At 44.2% G+C, this 24,529-nt stretch overlaps 1 protein-coding gene across 10 annotated transcripts in view; it reads left to right on the forward strand.

Moving 5' to 3' along the window:
* The first annotated feature begins 2,258 nt into the window (after positions 1-2,258).
* Positions 2,259-24,529, forward strand: part of LOC134360022 (membrane-associated phosphatidylinositol transfer protein 2) — a 307,102-nt gene continuing 284,831 nt past the window's right edge. For all 10 annotated transcript variants that reach the window (XM_063074026.1, XM_063074020.1, XM_063074022.1 and 7 more), the window contains exon 1: positions 2,259-2,454. The gene's annotated coding sequence lies outside the window, so the exon portion shown is untranslated. The remainder of the gene's footprint in view (positions 2,455-24,529) is intronic.

Consider the following 24,529-nt stretch of genomic DNA (forward strand, 5'->3'; position numbering starts at 1 on the left):
CTGAAAGCAGATATTAGAGGCTGAAGAATAACAAAGTATGGCAGAGAGTGGTCTAAAACTGAGCAAATGAAATGTGAATTTATCAAACAAGAAATAAACTGGATGCTGGAAACGTAACATGCAAAGTCTGAAACGGGTGATGATCTGAAATTATTGAGTCCAGAAGGATTCAATGTGCTGATCGGGAAGGCCAAGTGTTGCTTCTCGACCTCGTGTTAGATGAGTACAGAATGCCAAGGACTGAGTCAGGGCCACCCCTGCAAAATGAAGGCTGTTAACCAATCTGTGTCTCGTGTTAATAAATAAAGTACTAGAAAATCACTGCTTCACTTGGAAATGATGTTTGAATACAGGAAGTAAAAGGCAGATACTCTGGTATTTTACCATCTCTGTTAGAGGTCATGGACCTGAAACACTTACTGTTTGGAAGAGAGTACAACATTTTGGCAGGGTGTTTTCAGGCCGATTGAGCCATCTGGCACTTTGTGGTCTTCGAGGAGGTTTCATGAGGTTTTGAGTGAAGTGTGCGGTCTTGATTCCAAGAAGCCTGGAGACCAGGCGTGAGCCTGTGATTGACTCCATTTCTCACCGATTTAAACATCGAGGAAGATTAAAATCATTGAGGTGAGAGCGTAAGGTGAGTGGGTACTCAGCGTTGTCCACCAGCCTTTTGCTCACTGTTGCTGGAGGAAGCTGTGTGTGTGTGATTGTCTGTCTCCCCTCTCCCATCCGCTCAATGCTGACTGAGGATTGTGCTGGAGTCCTGGGTCTTGGACGAGGTTTAATGGACGTGGTTTGAGGGTTGTGCTCTGGAGTTCACGTTACGCTGCTTCTGCTTGCTCCATTTTGGGTCTTTCTGATTGGGGTGCATTCTGTATTCTTCACTTTTTTTCCATGTGTGTGAGGGGTGTTTGATGTTTTTCTTTATCTAGGTTCCATTTCTTTGTTTCGTGTCTGTCTGTGGGAAGACTAATCTCAGGGTTGTATATATGTGCATAATAAATGCACTTTGAAGCTGTCTTCACTTTGAAGAAACATTCATTGGTCAAATTTCACTACGTTAATGGTATTTTCTGCTGCTTAATGGCCCCTGGTGAGACTGCAGCTGGAATAAAAGTGCCAGAAACGGTCACCAGTGTGATTCCTCAAAGAGGATAAGGAGGACCAATGCACTCAACTGGCGCATGAGGTAAACTTGAGAGTGAATCAGAATTAGGCTTAATACCACTGGGATATGTTGTGAAATTTGTTGGCTTTGCAGCAGCAGTACAATGCATGACATAATTATAGAGGAAAAAACAATTACAGCATGTGAATACTGTATATTAAATAGATAAATTAAGTAGTGCAAAAATAGAAATAAAAAGTAATGAGGTACTGTTCATGATTTCAATGTCCATTCAGAATTCAGATGGTAGAGGGGAAGAAGCTGTCCCGGTTGAGTGTGTGTTCCTTCTGACTCCTGTACCTTTTTGATGGCAGCAATGAAGCATCACTCCTTGAATATGTCATGGATATCATGGAGGTTAGTGCCCATGATCAAGCTGACTAAGTTTACAACTCTGCAGCTTTTTCCGATCCTGTGCGGTAGCTCCTTCCGAACCAGATGGTGATGCTGCCCATTAGAGTACTCTCCACTGTCCAGCTGTAGACAGACCAAATCTTCTCAAACTCCTATTGAAATATCGCCGCTGTCTTGCCTTCTTTGTACCTGTATGGATATGTTGGGTCCAGGATAGATCCTCCCTGATATTAACACTCAGGAACTTCTGATTCCTCTGAGGATTGTGTGTGCTCCCTCATCTAAACCCTTTCAGAAGTCCACAATCAATTCTTTAGTCTGAAAGGGTAGCCCCAAGGATGTGAAAGCAGAGTTTATTATGACATGTATGCACAAGGTTAACAGGCACATCATATCATGAAAGCAGCATTAACAAGAGAAAGCAGGTTATAGACAATTTTCACAAGGCAACACAATTAAAACTATAAACAACAGGAATTCTGCTAAGTGTTGTGGTAGGATGCCAGAACCAGAGATTACAGTCTCATTGAGAATTAAATATGAAATTTCTTCATTTCTTCACCCAGCAGCTGGTTAGCCGTTGGAATTATTTTGTCTCGCGTGTTTAATACCCGGAGCGACTGTGAAGTTCGGCTCTTTTGGTTGGGGGAACCGGTCTGCGGCCATCCCGTTCCAAAGACAGATGCAGCCTCCCGGTCAGTGGGTGGCGCTGTCGTCCCGGGGAGCGCCGCGCCGGGCCGGGCAGGGCTGGGTTCGACTGGGCGGGGGCGGCCGGCAGCAGCCACGGGCGGCGGGGCGCCTCTGCAACCGTGGGCAACGCTCCCGTCCCTCACTGTCAGTGAGGCGGAATCCACCTCCCCCTCTCCGGGGGTAACCGGACTACCATGATTGAGGCTGCCTGCCGAGGACGTTCGGCCGCTCCGGGAGATGAGGTGAGCGGGCTGGAGGCAAGGGGGGTGGGCGCCCCGCCGGTACGTGAACGGGCAGCGGGTTACCGGGGCGGGCGAGGCCGAGCCGAGCCCTGCATTGCCCAGCCCCGCTGGTCCGGGCCGCCCTCCTCGCCATCCCCACTCTTCCTTCCCCCTCTCCTCCGTCCCTCCGTCCCTCCGTCCCTCCGTCCCTCCGTCCTTCCCCATACCGGCAAACGGCGACGTTTCCAAACGCAAGCCCGGGACCGGTTGCTAGGAGACGGGGCAAAGCGGCAGCAGTCCCGCCCCGGAGACGGAGCCGCCAACACCACTGGGTGCGGGAATTCAGCGCCTCCGCACTCTGTGTGCAATCATCCCTCCTTTTTATTTCCATTCAATCCACTTTGCCCTTTAAAGATTCCTGCTGGAGACCCTTTGGCTTTTGCACAAATTACTTGGTTAAGTTTCAATGTGAAGGAGATGAGCTATCAGCCGCGACTCTTCGGGAGAAGCAGGAGTTCTATCTCGAATGTGGGTGTTGCCGCCAGGACCCAAGCGTGCGTTGCTCATCGCTCATCTCCTGGTCGCGGATCAGGAGGAGGTGGCGAGCAGCTTCCTGCAAACGCTGCAGTGCCATCGAAGGTGTAACCGCAGAAGTTGTTTTAGGATGTAAACCCAATGACCACGAAGGTACTATTAAGTTGGGGCTGAAATAGGTTTGATTATCACTGGCATATGTCTGAGATATATTTTGCATATTAATATGCATTGCAATGAGAGGCGATTTGATATAGGTATAGATAAGGTCATCTACCTACAGGAACAATGTAAATATGGTGGAAAGAGTACAGAGAAAATTTACAAGGATGTTACCGGGTCTAGATGACCAGAGTTATAAGGAAAGGTTGAATAGGTTAGGACTTCATTTCTTGGAACATAGAAGATTGAGGGGAGGTTTTATGGAGGTATATAAAATTATGAAGGGTATAGATAGGGTAAATGCAAGCAGGATTTTTTCACTGAGGTTGGTTGGGACTACAACCAGAGATCATGGGTTAAGGTTGAAAAGCTTAAGGAGAACAAGAGGAGAAACTTCTTCACTCAGAGGGTGTTGACAGTGTGGAATGAGCTGCTAGTGCAAGTGGTGCATGCAAGCTCGATTTCAACATTTAAAATAAGTTTGGATAGATACATGGATGGGAAGGGTATGGAGGGCTATGGTCCTGGTGCAGGTTGATGGGAGAAGGCAGTTTAAATGTTTTGGCATGGACTATATGAGCTGAAGGGCCTGTTTCTGTGCTGTACTTTTCTATGACTAATAAAATTACAAATTTTATATATATTATACTAAATGAAAGCAAAAAAAAACAAAAAGTGAGGTAGTGTTTATGGGTTCAATGTCTATTCAGAAATCTGATGGCAGAAGGGAAGAACTGTTCCTGAATCAGCAAGAGTATATCTTCAGGCTCCTGTACCTCCTCCCTGATGATAGCAATGAGAACAAGGCACATCCTGGGCGATGGGGACCCTTAATGCCTTTTTGAGCCATCGCTCCTTGAAGATGTCCTGGATGCTGGGAAGCCTGGTGCCCATGATGGAGCTGACTGAGTTTACAACTCTCTGCAGCTTACTTTGAAACTGTGCAGTGCCCCCCCGCCCACTCTTACCAAACTGTGATGCAGCCAGTTAGAATGCTGTCCATAATACATCTGTCAAAATCTGTGTCTTAGGTGACATTCCAAATCTTCAGAAATTTAGCTGCTGTGTGTAGCTGCATTGATATATTGGGCCCAGGAACTTTAAATTGCTCACCTTTTTCACTGATTCCTCTGAGGATTAATGAGTGTTCCGTCATCTTACACTTTCTGAAGTCCACAAACAATTCTTTGGCCTTACCGATGTTGAGTGCACAGTTGTTGCTGTGACACCACTCAACTAGCTGATATATTGCACTCCTATGCCTTCTCATCACAGTCTGTAATTCTGCCAGAGATAGTTGTGTCTTCAGCAAATTTATAGATGGAGTTTGAAACAGGCCTTTTGGCCCAACTGCTTTGTGCTGACCAAGGCCCCCATCTAAGCTAGTCATGACTGCCTGTGTTTAGCTCATATTCCCCTAAACCAGGGATTCCCAACCTTTTTCTGTGTCGTGGACCAATATCATTACGCAAGGTGTCCGAGGACTCAGGTTGGGAAGCCCTGCTCTAAACCTTGCCTATCCATGTACTTGTCAAATGGATATGAGTAGGTTCCTCAATCAGTATTCACCAGAGAGAAAGGAGAGTGGGGGGGGGGGGTCAGAGAAGTCAGGGAAGAAGTGTCTTCATATTCTGAAGCAAGTCTGCATTGGTAAGGAGGAAGTGGAGGGTTTCTCGTGTTTAGAAATAGTGGTAGGGAGAATGTTACGGACTAGTGAGTGACGGGGAGGTTGTTGATGAAGGTAAGAGCAGTTGGCGTGGTTTTGTACAGAGAAGATCACATCTCACATCTGATCGTGTTTTCAGGAGGTAAGTAAGAAAACTGATACAGGCAGGGCAGTAGATGAGCTTTGCATGGACTTCAGGAAGGCTTTTTGACAAGGTCTCACATGATGGGCTGGTCTAGAAGGTTAAGGCACATGGGTTTGAGGCAAAATTAGCTTGGTGGTAGAAAGCACAGGGTAATGGATGTGCATAGGCAGGGATGGGCAATGGGATGAATGAGCCGGGTCAAAAGGGCCTGTTTCTACCCTTTAGGGTTCTACGATGGCAAGTCGTCACTATCTGGTTCAACAAGATCCTTTCGGAATTGTGATGGATGAGTTAGCTATCAGTTTGCACACAGCGAGGTCCTACAGCAGCAATGAGGCTTTGAGCAGATCACCATTTTTATATTAAATATTGATTGGAACTGTTGGGAAGACTCTGGAATTCATTGCCACAGACACCTGTGTCATTGGGTGTATATTTAAAGCGGAAGTTGATAGTTCTTGATTAATCATGGAATCAAGATCCCCTAGTGACATTCTCGAAGCCTGTCCAATATTGGACAGAGCCTACTGAATCTGATGTCCTAAGCCTTCAGATGAAACTAAACCACGTCCTGTAATTCTGTGTTTGCATTATTTTACAACCAAAGAAGCTATTCTTCGGAATGCAAGGAAAAGGGATAAACTAATTTATAATGAAGTTAAGATTCATATAGTTGAAGATCTTACCCCAGAGATTTACGCTGAAAGAATTAAATATCGGGAAGTGATGGCGAACTTTTTAAAATTAACTCTTGCCTGTCGCTGCTTTATCCGGCTCGTCTGATGATTACTCCACCCAATGCTCGTCTAAAACAGATTGACTCTCCAGAAGATGGTTGGAAATTTATAAATGAGTTTAGGTCCACTTCGTAAGCAATTTAAAAAGTTGATCCTTAGCCGGGAGTTGTTTGTAATGCCGTCTAAAGTCCGCTCCACGTTTTATGAATGCCCAGACACGGACTTAGCTAGCTCACTTAGATCTGTTGTTGTTAGTTTTAAATTTAACATATATATATTTATTTTTTTCCTTTAATTTGTAAGTCTTTAATATTAGTTGATTGGATTTATCCTTTTTTTGAATACATGGCTGCGTATTTTAAATGGATTTAAGATGGCTGTCGTTAATTCGGTCTTAACTATTGTTAGACATAATATGAAAATATTTGGAATCTGTTTATGTATTCTTTGTTGTGTCTTTTTGGTGGTGGTAACGTCCTACTTTGTAAGCAGGGGCTGCTATCTGGAGACGGGGTTAAAGGTTATTAGAATAGCATGCTATCTGCCTGTTGGATGGTTTCTGGGTTTCCGGGGGAGGAGGATGGGTAAAAGTAAAATAAAAAATATAAAAAAAAAACAAAAAGAAAAGAAGATCCCCCTGACATAAACTCTGAAGCAGGTTATTGTTGCTAGGTATCTTAGAACACACACTGGTTATAACACATTGCCATATGGTGAATTGTGGGATTTACAGTGACATTAAACACACAGGTCTGTATTGATTGTGTCCTGGAGAATGCACGACCATTTCTGCTCAGCCATCCTTATCAGTGGTTCCGGGAAACCGGCTTACACGCTGAGTCTCTGCTTCAGAACGTGGACATAAATAGGTGAGGGGAATCTGCAGATTTGTTTTAAAGGTCATAAATACGAACTTGAATTTAAAGGAATAAAATAGAGACTGAAGCAGCTTTGTTAATTTCTCTGCCCCCATCACTGTCAGTCCTAAAGATTTCAGTTTAAACCCCCAGTGCACTCAGGCTTTAAAGGAAGTGAAGTGCACCCCTGTACTTTGAGATAGCAACTTCATATAATTCAACTATATTATAATATTCCTTTTGCTCTAAAAGGTACTAAATTGGATTAGGCATTGGCTTTGGGGCAGAAGCCAGAGAGTGGTTGTAGAAGTTTGCCTGTCTGACTGGAGTCCTGTGACTAGTGGAATGCCGCAGGGATCGGTGTTGTTTGTCATCTGTATCAACAATCTGGCTGATAATGTGGTTAACTGGATCACGGAATCTGTGCATGACGCCAAGATTGAGGGTGTAGTGGACAGCGAGGAAGACTGTCATGGGTTGCAGGGGAATCTGCATCAGCTGGAAAAATGGGCTGACAAATGGCAGATGGAATCTAATGCAGCCAAGTGTAAGGTTTTGCATTTCAGTAGAACCAACCAGGGTAGGTCTTACACAGTGAACAGGGCACTGAGGAGTGTGGTCGAACAAAGGGATTTGCGAATACAGGTCCTTAATTAATTGAAAGTGGCATTACACATAGATAGGGTTGTAAAGAAAGCTTATGGCATATTTCCTTCATAAATCAATGTATTGAGTACAGGAGATGGAATGTAATGTTGAAGTTATATCAGACATTGGTGAGGCCTAATTTGGAATGTTATGTTCAATTTTGGTCATCTACCTACAGGAAAGATGTAAAAAAAAAGGTTGAAAGAGTACAGAGAAAATTTACAAGGATTTTGCCAGGTCTGGAGGGTGAGATATGTAGAAAGACTGAATAGGTTAGGACTTTATTCCTTAGAACGTAGAAGATTGAGAGGAGATCTGATAGAGGTATACACAATAATGAGGGGGGTAGATAAGGTAAAAGCAGGCAGGTTTTTTTTACTGACGTTGGATGGGACTACAACTAGAGGTCATAGGTTAAGGGTGAAAGGTGACAAGTTTTAACAGAAACGTGAGGGAAAATTTCTTTGTTCATAGAGCGGAATGAGTTGTCTACAGGTGGTGGATGTAAACTGGATTTCAACCTTTAAGAGAAATTTGGATAAGTACATGGATGGCAGGTGTATGGAGAGCTATGGTTCTGGGGCAGGTAAATTGGAGTAGGCAATTTAAATGGTTCAGTATGGATGAGATGGGCCTAAGGGCCTGCTTCTGTGCTGCACTTTTCCATGCCTCTAAATCTGATTGCGTTTTTTCAAGAGATAACTAAGAAAGCTGAGGAAGACAGAGCAGTAGATGTGCTTTGCATAGACTTCAGAAAGGTCCCACAAGATGGGCTGGTCCAGAAGATTAAGCCACATGGGTCCAAGGCAAAATTAGCCTGGTGGTAGGAAGCAGACGACAGTGGTGAATAGATGCTCTTTTGTGACTGGATGTCTGTAACCAGTGATGTACTGCAGGGGCCTCAGTAAAATACAGAAAATACTTGGATGAACATGTGGGAGGAATGATTAGTACGTTTACAGGCAACATGGTGTTGATGGTAATGAAGATTGTCTCCTGATACACTGCAATGTAGGTGGGTGGAGTGGCGGCATAATTCCAGCTAATGCACCTTTTAAGGTCAAATTCTGGTGTGATAGAGAGTAAATGGCAGGGACTTTGAAAGGACATCGATGGTGTGCAAGTCCAGAGCTCACTGAAAGTGGTGATATGGGTGGCTAGCATAGTAAAGGTGTTCTTGCACTCGTAGGCTGAGACGTTAACAATAAGAGTTAGGTTGTCACGTTGCAGCTGTACAGAACATTGGTTAGACTGCACTTGGAGAATGGTGTACAGTTCTGGCTGTTGGACTACATGAAGGAAGTAGTAGCAGTGAGGAGAGTGGAGGAGAGGTAGACCAGGATACTGTCTTGAATGGAGGGGTGTAAGTATGGCGCCAGGGCAATGTAGTGGTTAGTGCGACACTATTATAGCTTGGGGCGCTGGAGTTCAGAGTTCAATTCCAGCATCCTCTGTAAGCAGGTTTGTATATCCCATTGGACATAGGAGCAGAATTAGGCCATTCAGCCCATTGAGTCTGCTCCACTATTTCATCATGGCTGTTCCATTTCCCTCTCAACCCCATTCTCCTGCCTTCCCCCATAATCTTTCACCCTCTGACTAATCAAGAACCTATCAACCTCTGCCTTAAGTGCACCCAGCAACAAATTCCACAGATTCACCACTCTCTTGTCAAAGAAATTCTTCCTCATCTCTGTTCTAAATGGATGTCCTCCTATTCTGAGGCTATGCCCTCTGGTCTTAGACTCACCCACCAACAGAAACATTTTCTTTATATCCAGTCCATCTAGGCCTTTCAACATTCAATGGGAAAGTTCCTTCCTGTGGGTCTGTGGGTTTCCTCTGCGTGCTCCAGTTCCCTCCCACAGTCCAGAGGTTCATTGGTCATTGTAAACTGTCCCGTGATTAGGTTAGGGTTAAATTGGTGCGTTGCTGAGTGCACCAAAGTACTTGAAGTGCTGGAAAGGCCTCTTCCACTCAGTATAAGGAGAGAGTTTATAGCCAGTGTCGATTCTCACTGGGCGGAGGAAACTAACTTGAGCAGTTTCTAAAATTTCAGGAGGCAAAGATAGAATGAAAAGAGTATTTTTCACAGGCACAGGAGTCTAGAGCTTGAGAAGGGGGAGAAAATTGAAGATTAGATGAGTAAATTCTTCAGATGAAAGATGATGACTATCTGGAATGAGGAGGTGATGGAGGCAGTAACAGTTACAATGTCAAAAGGCAGCTTTATGGGCAGGAAAGGCAGGTCAAATTCAGGCACATGGGACTAATGGGGGTGGACATTGGTGTGAGTGGGCATCAGTGTGGATGGATAAGGTGGGTCAAATGGGCCTTGTTCTCTAGTATAGGATTCAATGATGCCAAGTCATCACAACATGGTTCGGAGCTGTCAATTTGCACACAAATAAGGTCCTTTAACAGCAATGAGGTTTTGAAAAGATTACCATTTTAAAATTAAATAATACTAGTTGGAACTGTTGGGAAGACTGTGGAATTCATTTCTGCAGATGGCTGTGGCGGTCAAGCCATTGGGTAGACTTAAAGTGGAGGTTGATGGGTTCTTGACTTAGGGGCATCAAAGCTTACGGCAAGAAAGCAGGAAAATGGGGTTGACAGGAATAATAAATCAGTCATGATGGAATGGCAGAGCAGATTCAATGGGTCTAATTCTGTTTCTTTGTCTTATAGTCTTATTTCAGTGAAAAATTAGATGGCAATTTATACTTGTGTATTTTTTAATTTAGAACTATCTACATCCCATCTCTCAAGATTCCTTTTATAAATATTACATTACTTACTTATGCCCCAGTAGGGGTAATGGGCTTAGGCTAAGTCTTTCAAGGTGTAGCTCTGAAGATCCTTTTGCTCCCAGGGATGAGGTCTAGAGCTTCTGTTGGTATTTCTATAGCACTGGGTTTATACAGGATGGGGTTGCTAGCCCCCACCAACCCTCTGCCTTCTGTAACCATTCTTCGGACAGTCCATGGTGAAGTTATAAATACAATGTAGTCTCTCGTTATGTGAATGAACATGCATAGCTACACTACTGTTGTAAGGTTCTCTGCTTTAGACTGAGTTATCAGTTTTATATAGGGAGATAACTATTCAGGTGCATGGCAGGGTGGAGATGCATCTCTGCCAAAGGAGATGAAAGGTGCTCCTTCCCTCCGCTAGCCTGCAGGTTACCATGGGGCAAGGTGTAGCACTCATCCCCCGGATCAGGGTCACATGAAGCCATTGGAGCAGGATGGTCATATGAGCAGCTGGTGCATATCACATTTTCTGGTTATGCGTCCGTTGAACCCAGACGGACAATTTCAGAAGAGTATTGGTAATGGTTGGGGTCACCCATATTGTGAAGACACTGCTCAGAAGAAGACAATGGCAAGCACTTCTGCAGAAAAACTTTGCCAAGAACAATAGTGGTCATGGATAGAAAAAAGAATAAGGAAAACTGTGAGGGAGGTCTTCCTCACAGACAACAATTCGATTAAAGACAGATGAATCGGTGTCATATCACTGACATGTGTTGTCAAATCTGTTGTTTTGTGGCACCAGTGCTTTGCGAAACATAATAAAAACTGTAAATTACAGTAAGAATTACATAATTACAGTATGTCCATTCAGAAATCTGATAGTGGAAAGGAAGAAGCTGTTTCTGAATCATTGAGTGTTTGACTTCAGGCTCCAGTACCTCCTCCCTGATGTAGTGATGAGAAAAAGGCATGTCCTTAGTGATGAAGAAGAAGAAAGCCCTTAGCTCTGAGTGGAGTCATTGGGACGCTGTCATGACGGCATTTTTTTTTTAAGTAGGCTTTCTTATTTTTACGAGGCTGAATTGCTAGCTTGACGCTCAATCCAGCACGGATGGAAAGCGTGCAAGGAAGCCGGCTGGATTCGAACTCGGGAGCCTTCGCTCCGAAGTACGGTGCTGATGCCACTACGCCACCAGCCGGCTGTCCGTAGTGATGAGGGTCCTTAATCGAGGATGCTGCCTTTTTGAGGCATCGCTCCTTGTAGATGTCCTGGATACTGGGAAGGCTATGCCTATGACGGGCAGTTCATTTCCATCCTGTGCAGTAGCCCCTTCAGACTAGATGGTGATGCAGCCAGTTAAAATGCTCTCCATGATTGCCTACGTCATACAACATGGCACATAATGATGATGACGATGATCTATTTAGGAAGAAAGGCTGTGAGGGGGAGGGATGGATGGTTGACATTTTGGATCTCATTTGCCATACTCCTCCAGCAATTTGCTGTTTATGCAGGAAGCAGCATGTGCTGCTGCTCCTGTATCACCAGGAAATAACCTGTTATCTGTGATTACTGCTGAGAGGGGCAATAGTGAGAAAATCTGCAGATAATTCAAGAAGGAAAGTAAAACCAGAAGCGATTGTTTACTTGAATAGACCCAGCTGTTCTCTTAGTCTTCCTGGATACTGGCCAAATGCATGAAAACTTGTTGTCAGAGCAAATAGACATCAAATGAACAGCATATAAACACGTCATTTAAAATATCTGCTCTCTCTGTACTTGTTCCATTTGAGCATCCGTCTCCTTGCATTCCTTCATCTCTCATGCACAGTTTGCATTCCCTTAAAGTTAAATATTTGCTTAAGTTGAGGTTAATCCTGTCTTTCAAATTCTCACCACTCAGAATCAAAATCGGGTCCCGTGTCACCAGAATATGTCGTGAGATTTGTTAACTTTGCAGCTGCAGTACAATGTAATACATAAAGATGGAGGGAAAAAATGAATTTCAGTAATTGTGTATGTGTGTATATATATAAAAAATTGTGTGTGTGTGTATATATATATATATATATGTAAAATCAGGGGAAAAAGGTAGTGAGGTAGTATTCATAGGTTTAATATCCATTTAGAAATCAGATGTCAGAGGGGAAGAAGCTGTTCCTGAATGGTTGAGTGTGTGTCTTCAGGCTCCTGTACCTCCTCCCTGATGGTAATAATGAGGAGAGGCCATGACCTGTGTGGTGGGTGTCCTTAATGATGGACGCCACTTTTTTTGAGACACTGCTCCCTTAAGATGTCTTGGATACTGTGGAGGCTAGTGTCCATGATGAAGCTGTTTTAATTTTACAACTCTCTGCAGCTTACTTCGATCCTGTGCAGTAGCCCCCACCCCATACCACACGGTGATGCAGCCAGTTAGAGTGCTCTGCACAAGACATCTGTAGAAATTTGTGTGTCTTCAGTGACATACCAGATCTCCTTGAACCCCTGATGAATTATTGGCTGCTGTCTTGCTGCCTTTGTGGCTACATCAATATGTTGGGCCCAGGTCAGATCCTCAGAGCTATTGACACTCAGGAACTTGACATTGCTCACTCTCTCCACTTCTGATCCCTGTATGAGGACTGGTGTGTGTTCACTCATTCTGAAGTCCACAATCAGCTCTTTGGTCTTACTGCCACTGAGGGCAAGGTTGTTGCTCTCGGGATTAAAACCTGAATTTCCTATTGAATTTATTGGGGTTGAAGTAGAGCAGCTGGTCGACCTGCTGCCTCACAACCCCAGTGAGTTGTAATTGATTTTGATCCCAGGTACTTGAATGAGCAAGGCATAGAGGGGTGTAGAATGATTGTAGGCACATGGGATTAATACCTCCTTCATTTCCCGAACACCTGCGCTCTCCCCATCTTCCTGCCACCTTAACAGTGATAGTTCCTTTTGTCCTCAACTACTGCCCTGATTTTTTCATCCTCTGCAGCTTCTGCCATCTCCAAAGGGATGCTACCACAAGCATATCTTTACCTCCTCCCTCCCCTCTCCAGTTTCCGCAGGGATTCATCCCTCCATGATTCCCTTGCCCATTTGTCCTTCCCGGCTAATGTCTTTCCTGGCCTTTATTCCTGCAAGTGGTCTGAGTGCAACACCTGTCCATACACCTCCTCCTTCATCTCCATTCAGGGCCCTAAACAGTCCTTTCAGGTGAGGCAAACTTCACCGCTGAATCTGCTGGGGTCGTCTATTGTATCCAGTGCTCCCGATGCGGCCTCCTCTACAATGGTGAGACCTGTCATAAATTTGGGGACTGCTTTGTCGAGTACCTCCACTCTATCCATCAAAAACTGATCTTCCTGGTGGCCAAACATTTTAATTCTGATTCCTATTCCTATTCCGACATGTCGGTCCATGGCCTCCTCTTGTGTCACGGTGAAGCTACCCCCGGGGGGTGGGGGGAGAGGAGCAGCACCTTGTATTTGATGGCTCTGGGCTGTATTGACTGGAGTTCAGGGCAGGGTTTGCCAACCTTTTTTATGCCACGGAGCTTTACCATTAACTGAGAGGTCTGTGGACCCCAGGTTTAGAAGAAAGAGGATGGATCTCACGAAAATATTGAAAGGACCAATACTCATCTGTACAGAAACTAAGGGGGTGAACCCACATGTATCTGTGTACGTGACTGCATGTGTATAAAAAGAGCTGTATTTGCTTCAGAAGCCAGAGATCTCCGAAGCAGCCTCCAAGAGGGTGCTTAAGGAGGGTTGTCTCTGGTAGCTTGCTACTAATAAAGAGTTAAATTTCCATTCACCGTAGTACGTGGTGTCTTTGCATCGGGTAGATCAAAAGAAGTTTACAAAATGTGGGGGAGGGGTTTAGAGAGAGAGGAAGAAAGAAAGAAAGAAACCGATCTAACATTGAAAATTAGTTCACCAGGAGTCAGTGGTACAGCTGGAAGACCAGTTCCTCACAGCGACTTCACCCATGTTCAAACCTGACCTCCCAGGCTGTCTGTGTGGAGTTTGTGTGTTTTCTCTCTGATTATGAATTCTCGCCTGGTGCTGTGGCTTCCTCCCACATTCCCAAATTGCGCAGGGTCAGTAGGTTAATTGGCTGCTGTAAATTGCCGGTAGTGTTTAGGTGAGTAATGGAATCTCAGGGAATTGAGAATGTGGGGAGAATTGAAAGGAGTTGAGTTATTGAGGGATTAGTGTACCTGGTAAGCTTACAAAAAGCAGTGGATTCCGCCCAGTCCATCACGGGTAAAGCCCTCCCCACCATTGAGCACATCTGTGTGGTGTGTTGTTGCAGGAAAGCAGCATCCATTACCAGGGACCCCCATCACCCAGGATGTGGTCTCTTCTCGCTGCTGACATCAGGAAGAAAGTACAGGAACCCCAGGACTCGGGTTCAGGAACAGTTATTACCCCTCAACCATCAGGTCCTTGAACCAAAGAGGATAACATCACTCAACTTCACTCACCCCATCATTGAAATGACCCCACAATCTATAGACTCACTTTCAAGGACTCTTCATCTCATCTTCTCGATACCTGTAATGTAGAGAGTATTATCTACCCTTGGGAAATGAAGAAGCCAGTGAGATCTTTTTCCCTAATGAAATGTTGGTACAATATAGGTACATTATCTGAACATTGTGGATACGTTATCTGTCCTGTATGAGGGTGTTGTCTTCAGGGTACAGGGACTTTGTGCAGTACGATTGTGTTATCCATTCTGTACGGGTGTGATGGGGATGTCGGTATGGTATGGGGAGTGTTATCTGCCATTCCTTTCGATTCATTAGCTGTGTGGAGAGGGGGAGCCTGCTACATGGGCGACAGCTTGCTCTCCATATTGTACTGCCCTGGCTTGTGTATCACGTAGACAGCTGGGATGCAACATTCATGGTCAACCTCAACCAACAGAGTACCTCACATGATTTTGTAAAAACTGGAAGGGATAGTCAAGAGCGCTGACTTTGTGGGGAATAGGAGAGGACTAGAAATGGTAATTTTTATGTGACTGTTGTTAATATTCTGTCAGCATTTCAAAGTTCAAAGTAAATTTATTATAAAGTATGTATATGTCACCATATACTACCCCGGGATCTATTTTCTTGAAGGCATCCACTGTAGAACAAAGAGATACGATAGATTCAATGAAAAGCTACACCCAGAGACAGACAATCAGTATGCAAAAGAAAACAAACTGCAAATACAAAAAATTCAAACGATAACAGATAAATAATACTGAGAGCATGAGCTGTACGGTCCTTGAAAGTGAGTCCATGGCTGGTTGAGAGGCTGTACAAGGCATTCTTGAGGCCTTATTTGGAGTATTGTGAGCAGTTGTGCCCCATATTGCAGAAAGAATGTGCTTGCATTAGAGAAGGTTCAGAGGAGGTTCACGAGGCTGATTCCAGGAATGGAACGGTTACCATATGAGGAGTGAGTGATGGTTCTGGGCCTGTACTCGCTAGAATTTAGAAGAAAGGGGAGAATCTTATTGAAACCTATCGACCATTGAAAGGACTAGATAGAGTGGATGTAACAAGGATGTTTCCTACAGTGGGGAAGTCTAGGACCAGAGGGAACAACCTCAGAATAGAAGGACATCCATTTAGAACGGAGGTGAGCAGAAATTTCTTCAGCAAGAGAGTGGTGAATCTGTGGAATTCGTTGCCACAGATGGCTGTGGAGGCCAGGTCACTGGGTGCATTTAAGGCAGAGGTTGATAGGTTCTTGATTAGTCAGGGTGTGGAGATGGGGGGGGGGGAAGCGAAGTGGAAAGAGAGAGATTACAGGCAGAAGGCAGGAGAATGAGGTTGAAAAGGAAATGATCAGCTGTGATGAAATGACAGAATGGACTCAATGGGCCGAATGGCCTAATTCTGCTCCCATGTCTTATGGGTGATAACTGTTCCTGAACCTGGCTCCTGTATTTCCTTCATGATGGCAGTAGCAATGAAGACTACATCAAGACTAATTTAGGGATTTGTGGTTTTGTAGTGGGTTTTTATTGTTGGGGAAGGTTTGAAGCATAGAGACAGTGACTGGTCTAATGAAAGCTTGTGGAAATAGCAGGTCAGGCAATATCTGTGAAGAGGGAGTCAGTTAATATTTCAAGTTGATAAATCACGTAAAGTTCCAGTAAAGGAAACATGATGCGAGTCCTAGGTCTTATTCACTGATCTGAACCTGATGAGCACTAAATAATAATATGAGGGAAAGGCTGTGAAACGTTGTCATTGCAAGAGTTGCCCGGTGAGAAGTTTCCATTTTCAATCTACCCGTGGCGTTTGCTTGTCAACAATAAATTAACTGAAAGCAAAGTGATGCTGTGCAGTCTGTATAGAGCATGTCTGTAAGTACATTTTCTGTGTAACTTGTAAAGTACATATCAGTACTACTTCTTAAGCCCCAACACCCCTACTGGGGCACAGGCCACTGACTGCAGCTCGCCAGTTGTCCCCAGGTTTAGCCCATCTTCTCGGTGTGCCCCTCCTCTCCCAGGGGTGAGGTCTTTGGAGTTTCTGTAGCTCTGGGTTTTTAAGGGATGTGGTTACTAGCCCCATGTCCAGCTCTCCTCCTCTTGCAGCTGGGCTCGGGGCCATCCTTGCTGGACAACTGGTAGTTTCTTTCGGCTATCATGACCAAGTGCAAAAAAATTTGTTTGCTTTATCGACTACACAAAAGCACTTGATGAAGTGAAGCACAATAAGTTATTTGAAATATTACAGAAAACTCTAGATCTAGATTCTAAAGACCTCTGCCTAATCAGAAATCTGTACTGGGAACAAACTGCCGCTGTATGAATAGATGGAGAAGTGAGTCAGTTTATAAAAATCAAGACAGGCATTAGACAAGGGTGTGTTTTCTGCCCTGATTTATTTAATGTGTACAGTGAAACAATATTACAAAAAATAAGAGACACCTTGGAAATCAAAGTTGGCGGTGAAAACATCAATAATTTCAGATATGCAGATGACACTGTGTTAATTGCAAGTACGGAGGAAGAACTACAAAACTTAATTGATATAATTGTTGAAGAAAGTGCAAAAATGGGTCTATCTATCAATTGCAAAAAGGCAATGCATGGTGATATCCAAAAAGAAAGAGAATCCTATCTGCAGGCTGAGAATAAATGGGAAAGACATAAAACAAGTACAGAACTTTTGCTACTTAGGAAGCTGGGTGAGATCAGATGGCAGGTGCGACATGGACATCAAAAGAAGAATAGGGATGGCAAAAGACACCTTTACGAGAATGAAGAGTATACTGACCAACACTAAACTAGGCTTGACAACCCTCCTCAGGGTACTGAAATGTTATGTTTATCCAGTTATATTGCTCAGAATGTTGGACAATAGTAACATGAGGAAATGAATTGTAGCAGCAGAGACACATCAAAGTTGCTGGTGAACGCAGCAGGCCAAGCAGCATCTATAGGAAGAGGCGCAGTCGACGTTTCAGGCCGAGACCCTTCGTCAGGACTAAGCAGAGATGTGGTTTTTGAGGAGGATGCATGGACGAAACGAATATCTAACAAGGATGTCATGAACAGAGCAAACACAAAAAGAGAAATAATGTCATTAAGAAAGAGGAGTTAGAATGCACGGTAATTATGGGAAAGATTGAAAGGAAGAAAGCAAGAGGAAGACAAAGACAAATGCTGATGGAGACAGCAGCCAGAGAACTGGAAATGAATACCAATGAATTGATCCACTTGACCCGAAACAGGAATGTGTGGGCCATGGCAGTCAAAGCTCAAACTGGGCATGGCACCTGATGATGAAGATGATCATGACCATATGTGCGGTGTCCTGTTGGTAATAGGTTTTGCACTTCAGCTCTGGAGGAACAGTGCTTCATCTGATATATTCATGTATGGTTAAATGACAGTTAAACTTGAACTTGTTGGATCAATATTGAGGCATTCCGTTGAGGGTTGGCGATGGATGTTGTGTCCCAGCTGTCCATATGATACATCAGCTGGGGCAGTATGATATGGAGGGCAAGCTGTTGCCCAAGTAGCAGGCTCCCCCTCTCTGTGCAGCTGCTGAATCCAAAGAATTGGTAGGGACCAGCGGCATCTCAGGAGTTGCCAGTCAGCTTTGAACTCAGTGTAGGACTGCCTTAGGGACTTCAGATCTGCAGTTTTTCTCAGGGTTTACTCCCGAACCCTCCCCCATGAGTAGGTATAGCTGCAAGGCAATGGAGGTTTGAGATTAGAGTTTTCCTCCTCCTGGATGAGTTGCCAGCCGTGGCTATCGAGCCCCATCTGCCTGAACCGACTGGTTTTAAGGCACCAGAAACCCACCTCTTCCATTCTCCTATCAGCAGAAACAGTTCTGCGGAGCTTAGTAGCCAGGAGTAGGACTTGGTTGTCAGAGTCTATTTGAGATGCATGTCATTGGGAGTATCTAACAGGTAGTGGGAGCTTGTCCCTATTAGCAACCCCGACCATAACAACCTGAAGGAACCTTGGATCAATTAAAATGAACAAGCTCTTGCATCCCTTTGCAAGATCTCTGTTGAACCAACTGTTGTAAGGTAATAGAATCCATTGTAGGCTTTAAATTCTCCTCTAGTCTGTGTGTATGTACAGAAGAGAATGTGCCTGCTTTTGAAATAATTTGTTTGCCGGAATCGTTGCTCAGAGTAGCTTTGGACCTGGAGGTGGAACTGTCAGCTTTAGAGAGCCTTTGTGGAAGGCTGCATTCCATTAATGTCCTTGAAAGTGCACACACTGAGAGCTGTGGACAGGTGGCAGCTCTACCTGTGTGTACCTGGGAAGCGGTTTGATATGCCCCTGTCCTGTTGTGGACCTGTATGCTTCTGGGATAATACACAGTACCACAGTCACAGGAAAGCTGAATGGGGGGGGGGGTGAAATGACAATTTAGACAGGTTCCCTTTAATTAGTTACCTGAGAATGTAGCCTTTTGTGTAAAACATTATTGGCCAAACAAATTCCGTATTACCCAGGGGACACAGAGAGTGTTTCCCTGCCTTGTGCTGAATTTTCTCTCAAAACGATCTGTATTTTATCAAGTGCACAATTATCCCTGACGTCCAGAACAATTAATTTTCCTCAAAAACATCATTGAAGCAGATTATTGAATCTCTGACTTGTCTGGCATTTGTGACTTTTTTTATTATTGTTGAATGCAAATTAATAGCTAAACTCAGCCGTCTCCAGCTTTCTTAGGTGTCCTGGAAACACGATATTAATGCAAAATTGTTTTTGCAAAACAACAGATACCAAAATTCCAAAGTGTGTGGGTGACAAAGTGGAAGATTGTACTATGTAATTGAAGCCTTTGAATCACACTTCAGCGACAGCAGAGTGTTTCCATAAGCACATCATCCCTCAAGATGGTGAGAGGTTTTCAAAATAAATAGGTTTTGTTTATTGGAGGAAGCCATTCATGGAGAATAGGGTTAATTGGAGAAATCTCTCAAAGCGCTGGCTGACACTTGATGGGATGAAAGATTTTCTGTGTTCCATGTTATATCATGAGAAAGTAGCCCAAAAGAAAAATTGCCTTTATTTTCCTATGTGTGTCTCTACCTTTCAGGTCACCCACTTGGCAAGGTGTCACACCTCTCCTCTCCCCCCGATCAGGCACCCGTGAAGCCATGGAGCAGGTGGTGGATGGTCATACGAGCAGCTGATATGTATCACAAGTCCTGGTTACGTAACCACTGACGTCAGGCAGACAACAGCACATAACGAATGAATGGTAGTAACTTTATTTACAAAATATAGGAATAGTATTAGGCCATTCAGCCCATCACGTCTGAGTCATCTTTTCATTATGGCTGATCCATTTTCCTTCTCAGCCGCAATAAGACCACAAGACATAGGAGCAGAATTGGGCCATTCAGCCCATCGAGTCTGCGCTGCCATTCCATCACGGCTGATCTTGGATCCCACTCAACCCCATACACATAGCTTCTCACTGTATCCTTTAATACCCTGACCAATCAGGAAACTATTAACTTGCACCTTAAATATGCCCATGAACTTGACCTCCACTGCAGTCTGTGGCAGAGCATACCACAGATTCACTACTCTCTGGCTAAAAAAAAATTCTCTTTACCTCTGTTGTAAAAGGTCGTGCCTTTAATTCTGATACCCCCACCACAGGATACATCCTCTCCACATCCACCCTATCTACTCCTTTCAATGTTTGGTATGTTTCAGTGAGATCCCCCCGCATTCTTCTAAATTCCAGTGAGTACAGGCCCAAAGCTACCAAACACTCCCTGTGACCCTTTGTGCCCTGAACATTTTTATACAGGCAATGTAGTTCAAAGTACTTTACATTTTGATGAAGTACAAACATGAAAATAAAAGATGTTATCTGAAAGCAAGATTAAATAAATAGGTTTTGAACTGAAGTTTAAAAGTGTCAACTAAGTCTGCATCCTTATAGTTTTAGGCTTTGAATTCCACAATTTAGGAGCGTAGTTTCAAAAAAGCAGGCCTGGCAATTATCTTTTGAGGGAGATTGTTTAAGAGACTGGCGGAAGAAGAAAAAAACTAGCCTTTTGTAAATGATGGTACAAATTTCAGTTACGATATTTGTAACTAGCAGGGGTTCCCAACCTTTCTTTATATGCCATGAACCAATGCCATTAAGCAAGAGGTCCGTGGACCCCAGGTTGGGAACCTCTAAGAGAATAACTGAATACACTCTGGTCCACTGTTTGTAAGCCAGACAAAGTGTGCAAATTTCATGATGGACTCCTGAGTATTAAACAATGAGAGCTTGTGTTTCAACTTAATCAACTCTTGCAATGTCTTCACTTCCAGTACCTTCATGGTACTGGGGGATCAGAAGTGGAGACTGTGAACAGCTTCAAGTTCCTGGGTGTCAAGATCTCTGAGGATCTACCTGGTCCCAGCATATCGATGTAGTTATAAAGAAGGCAAGACAGCGACTATACTTTATTAGGAGTTTGAAGAGATTTGACATGTCAGCAAATACACTCAAAAACTTCTATAGTTGTACCATGGAGAGCATACTGACAGGCTGCACCACTGTCTGGTATGGAGGGGCTACTGCACAGGGCCGAAAGAAACTGCAGAGGGTTTTAAGTCTAGTCAGCTCCATCTTGGGTACTAACCTACAAAGTACCCAGGACATCTTTAGGGAGCAGTGTCTCAGAAAGGCAGATTCCATTATTAAGGACCTCCAGCACCCAGGGCATGCCCTTTTCTCACTGTTACCATCAGGTAGGAGGTACAGAAGCCTGAAGGTGCACGCTCAGTGATTCAGGAACAGCTTCTTCCCCTCTGCCATCTGATTCCTAAATGGACATTGAAGCTTTGGGCACTAGCTCACTTTTTAAAATTTATAGTATTTCTGGTTTTGCACATTTAAAAAAAATCTATTCAATATACATAATTGATTTACTTTATTTATTGTTATGTTTTATTTATTACTTTTTTTTCTGTCTCTGATATTGCATTGAACTGCTGTTGCTAAGTTAACAAATTTCACGTCACATGCTGGTGATAATAAACCTGATTCTGATTCTGATTAGCTTTAGACCAATAAAGTTATAGAATGCTGCAGTACAGCAACAGGCCCCTCAGCCCACAAATCTATGCCAGCCTAGTCTTCTGCTGAATCCTATCTGCCTTCACCCAGACTGTAGCCCTGCATATTTCTCTCATCCAGGTACCTATCTAAATTTCTCAAATGCTACAATTGAACCCGTATCAGCCACTTCCACTGGCAGCTTGTCCCACACTTGCACAACTCTGAGTGAAGAGGTTTCTGCTCAGGTTCCTCTTAAATTTTTAACCTTTCACCCTTAACCCATTACTTTTAGTTCTAGTCTCACCCAAACGGGGGGGGGGGGGAAAGCCTGCTTGAGTTATCTATGAATAAATAAATAAATAAATAAAGACATCAAGCAATGCACATCAAAGTTTCTGGTGAACGCAGCAGGCCAGGCAGCATCTCTAGGAAGAGGTACAGTCGACGTTTCAGGCCGAGACCCTTCGTCAGGACTAATTGAAGGAAGAGTTAGTAAGGGATTTGAAAGTGGGAGGGGGAGGGGGAGATCCTCCGTTAGACATCCGTTAGTCTTGCGAGACCATGGATCTGCGCCTGGAAAGTCTTCACTCTCCAGGGCGCAGGCCTGGGCAAGGTTGTATGGAAGACCAGCAGTTGCCCATGCTGCAAGTCTCCCCTCTCCATGACACCAGTGTTGTCCAAGGGAAGAGCATTAGGACCCTTACAGCTTGGCACCAGTGTCGTAGCAGAGCAATGTGTGATTAAGTGCCTTGCTCAAGGACACAACAAGTTGCCTTGGCTGGGGCTCGAACTCACGACCTTCAGGTCACTAGTCCAATGCCTTAACCACTTGGCCACGTGCCCACATAATCCCTATCTATACCCCTCATAATTCTGTATACCTCTATATCAAATCTCTTCTTAAGTCTTCTGTTACAAGGAATAAAGTTCTAACCTATTCAGTCTTTCCAGATAATCCAGGTATTCCAGTTCCTACAACATTCTTGTAAATTTTCTCTATACTCTTTCAAGCTTATTTACGCTTTTCCTGTAGATAGGTGACCAGACCTGCACACAATACTCCAAATCAGGCCTTGCAATGTCTTACACAAGTTCAACATAACATCTGTACTCCTGTAATCCTCCAGCACGTCCACCCATGGCTAAGGATATTTCAAATACCTATGCTATAGCACCTACAATGGACTGTGACCTCACAATTTTTTCTGTAATCCTGATACAGTCCATGACCTTGCTACTCTCTCCGCAATCCAGAGAGGCTCCATGACCTTGCCACCATTTCCGTAATCTGGATACAGTCTGTGACCTCGCTATCATTTCTGTAATCCAGATGCGGTCCGTGACCTCGCTATCATTTCTGTAATCCAGATATGGCCCGTGACCTAGCTACCATTTCTGTAATCTGGATACAGTCTGTAACCTTGCTATCATTTCTGTAATCCGGATACGGTCTGTGACGTCACTACCCTTTCCATAATCGGGATATGGTCTGTGACCTCACTACCATTTCTGTAATCCAGATATGGCTTGTGACATTGCTACCATTTCTGTAATCAGGATACGGTTCGTTAACTTGCTACCATTTCTGTATTCTGGATGTCGTCTGTGAACTCACTACCCTTTCTGTAATCTGGATATGGCTTGTGACATTGCTACCATTTCTGTAATCTGGATATGGTCTGTGACCTTGCTACCATTTCTGTATTCTAGATGTCGTCTGTGAACTCACTACCCTTTCTGTAATCTGGATAAGGTCCATGACCTGGCTACACATTTGTCTCAGGACAAGATTAACAGGATGAGGAATCTTTTTCACATTAGCATAGCTCAAATACCATCTGTAAATTTGCTGACGATACAACTGTTGTTGGTAGAATCTCAGGTGGTGACGAGAGGGCGTACAGGAGTGAGATATGCCAACTAGTGGAGTGGTGTCACAGCAACAACCTGGCACTCAACGTCAGTAAGATGAAAGAGCTGATTGTGGACTTCAGGAGGGATAAGATGAAGGAGCACATACCAATCCTCATAGAGGGATTAGCAGTGGGGAGAGTGAGCAGTTTCAAGTTCCTGGGTGTCAAGATCTCTGAGGATCTAACCTGGTCCCAACATATCGATGTAGTCATAAAGAAGGCAAGACAGCGGCTATACTTTATGTGGAGTTTGAAGCGATTTGGCATGTCAACAAATACACTGAAAAACTTCTGTAGTTGTACCCTGGAGAGCATTCTGACAGGTTGCATCACTGTCTGGTATGGGGGGGGGGGGGCTACTGCACAGGACCGAAAGAAGCTGCAGAGGCTTGTAGATCTAGTCAGCTCCATCTTGGGTACTAGCCTACAAAGTACCCAGGACATCTTCAGGGAGCGGTGTCTCAGAAAGGCAGCGTCCATTATTAAGGACCTCCAGCACCCAGGGCATGCCCTTTTCTCACTGTTACCATCAGGAAGGAGGTACAGAAGTCTGAAGACACACACTCAGTGATTCAGGAACAGCTTCTTCCCCTCTGCCATCCAGTCTTGCTTTGTACCATAATGAGTCTATTTAAACAAGTAGTTAAATTACTTTACCGGGAAATGGATATCCCAGCCTGTTGTAAACACCTAATCGTTCATAATTTTTGACCATAAGACATGGGGCAGAATTTGGCCATTCAGGGCATTGAGTCTGCTCTGCCATTCCATTACAGGTGACTTTTTAACCCTCTGTAAGATCATAAGACATAGGAGCAGAATTAGGCCATTCAGTCCATCAGGTCTGCTCTGCCATTCCATCATGGCTGATTTATTATCTCTCTCAACCCATTCTCTGGCCTTTGACCCCCTGACTAATCAAGAACCTGTCAACCTCTGCTTTAAATACACTCAGTGACTTGGACTCCACAGCTGCCCGTGGCAATGAATTCTGTAGATTCACCTCCCTCTGACTAAAGAAATTGTTTCTCACCTGCTGCTAGTGTAAGTGGTCGATTTCAACGTTTTAAGGGATGTTTGGACAGGTACAGTACATGGATTGGAGGGGTATGGAGGGCAACGGTCC

The sequence above is a fragment of the Mobula hypostoma genome, chromosome 21 (genome assembly GCF_963921235.1).
Source record: "Mobula hypostoma chromosome 21, sMobHyp1.1, whole genome shotgun sequence".
NCBI classification, from domain to species: domain Eukaryota; kingdom Metazoa; phylum Chordata; class Chondrichthyes; order Myliobatiformes; family Myliobatidae; genus Mobula; species Mobula hypostoma.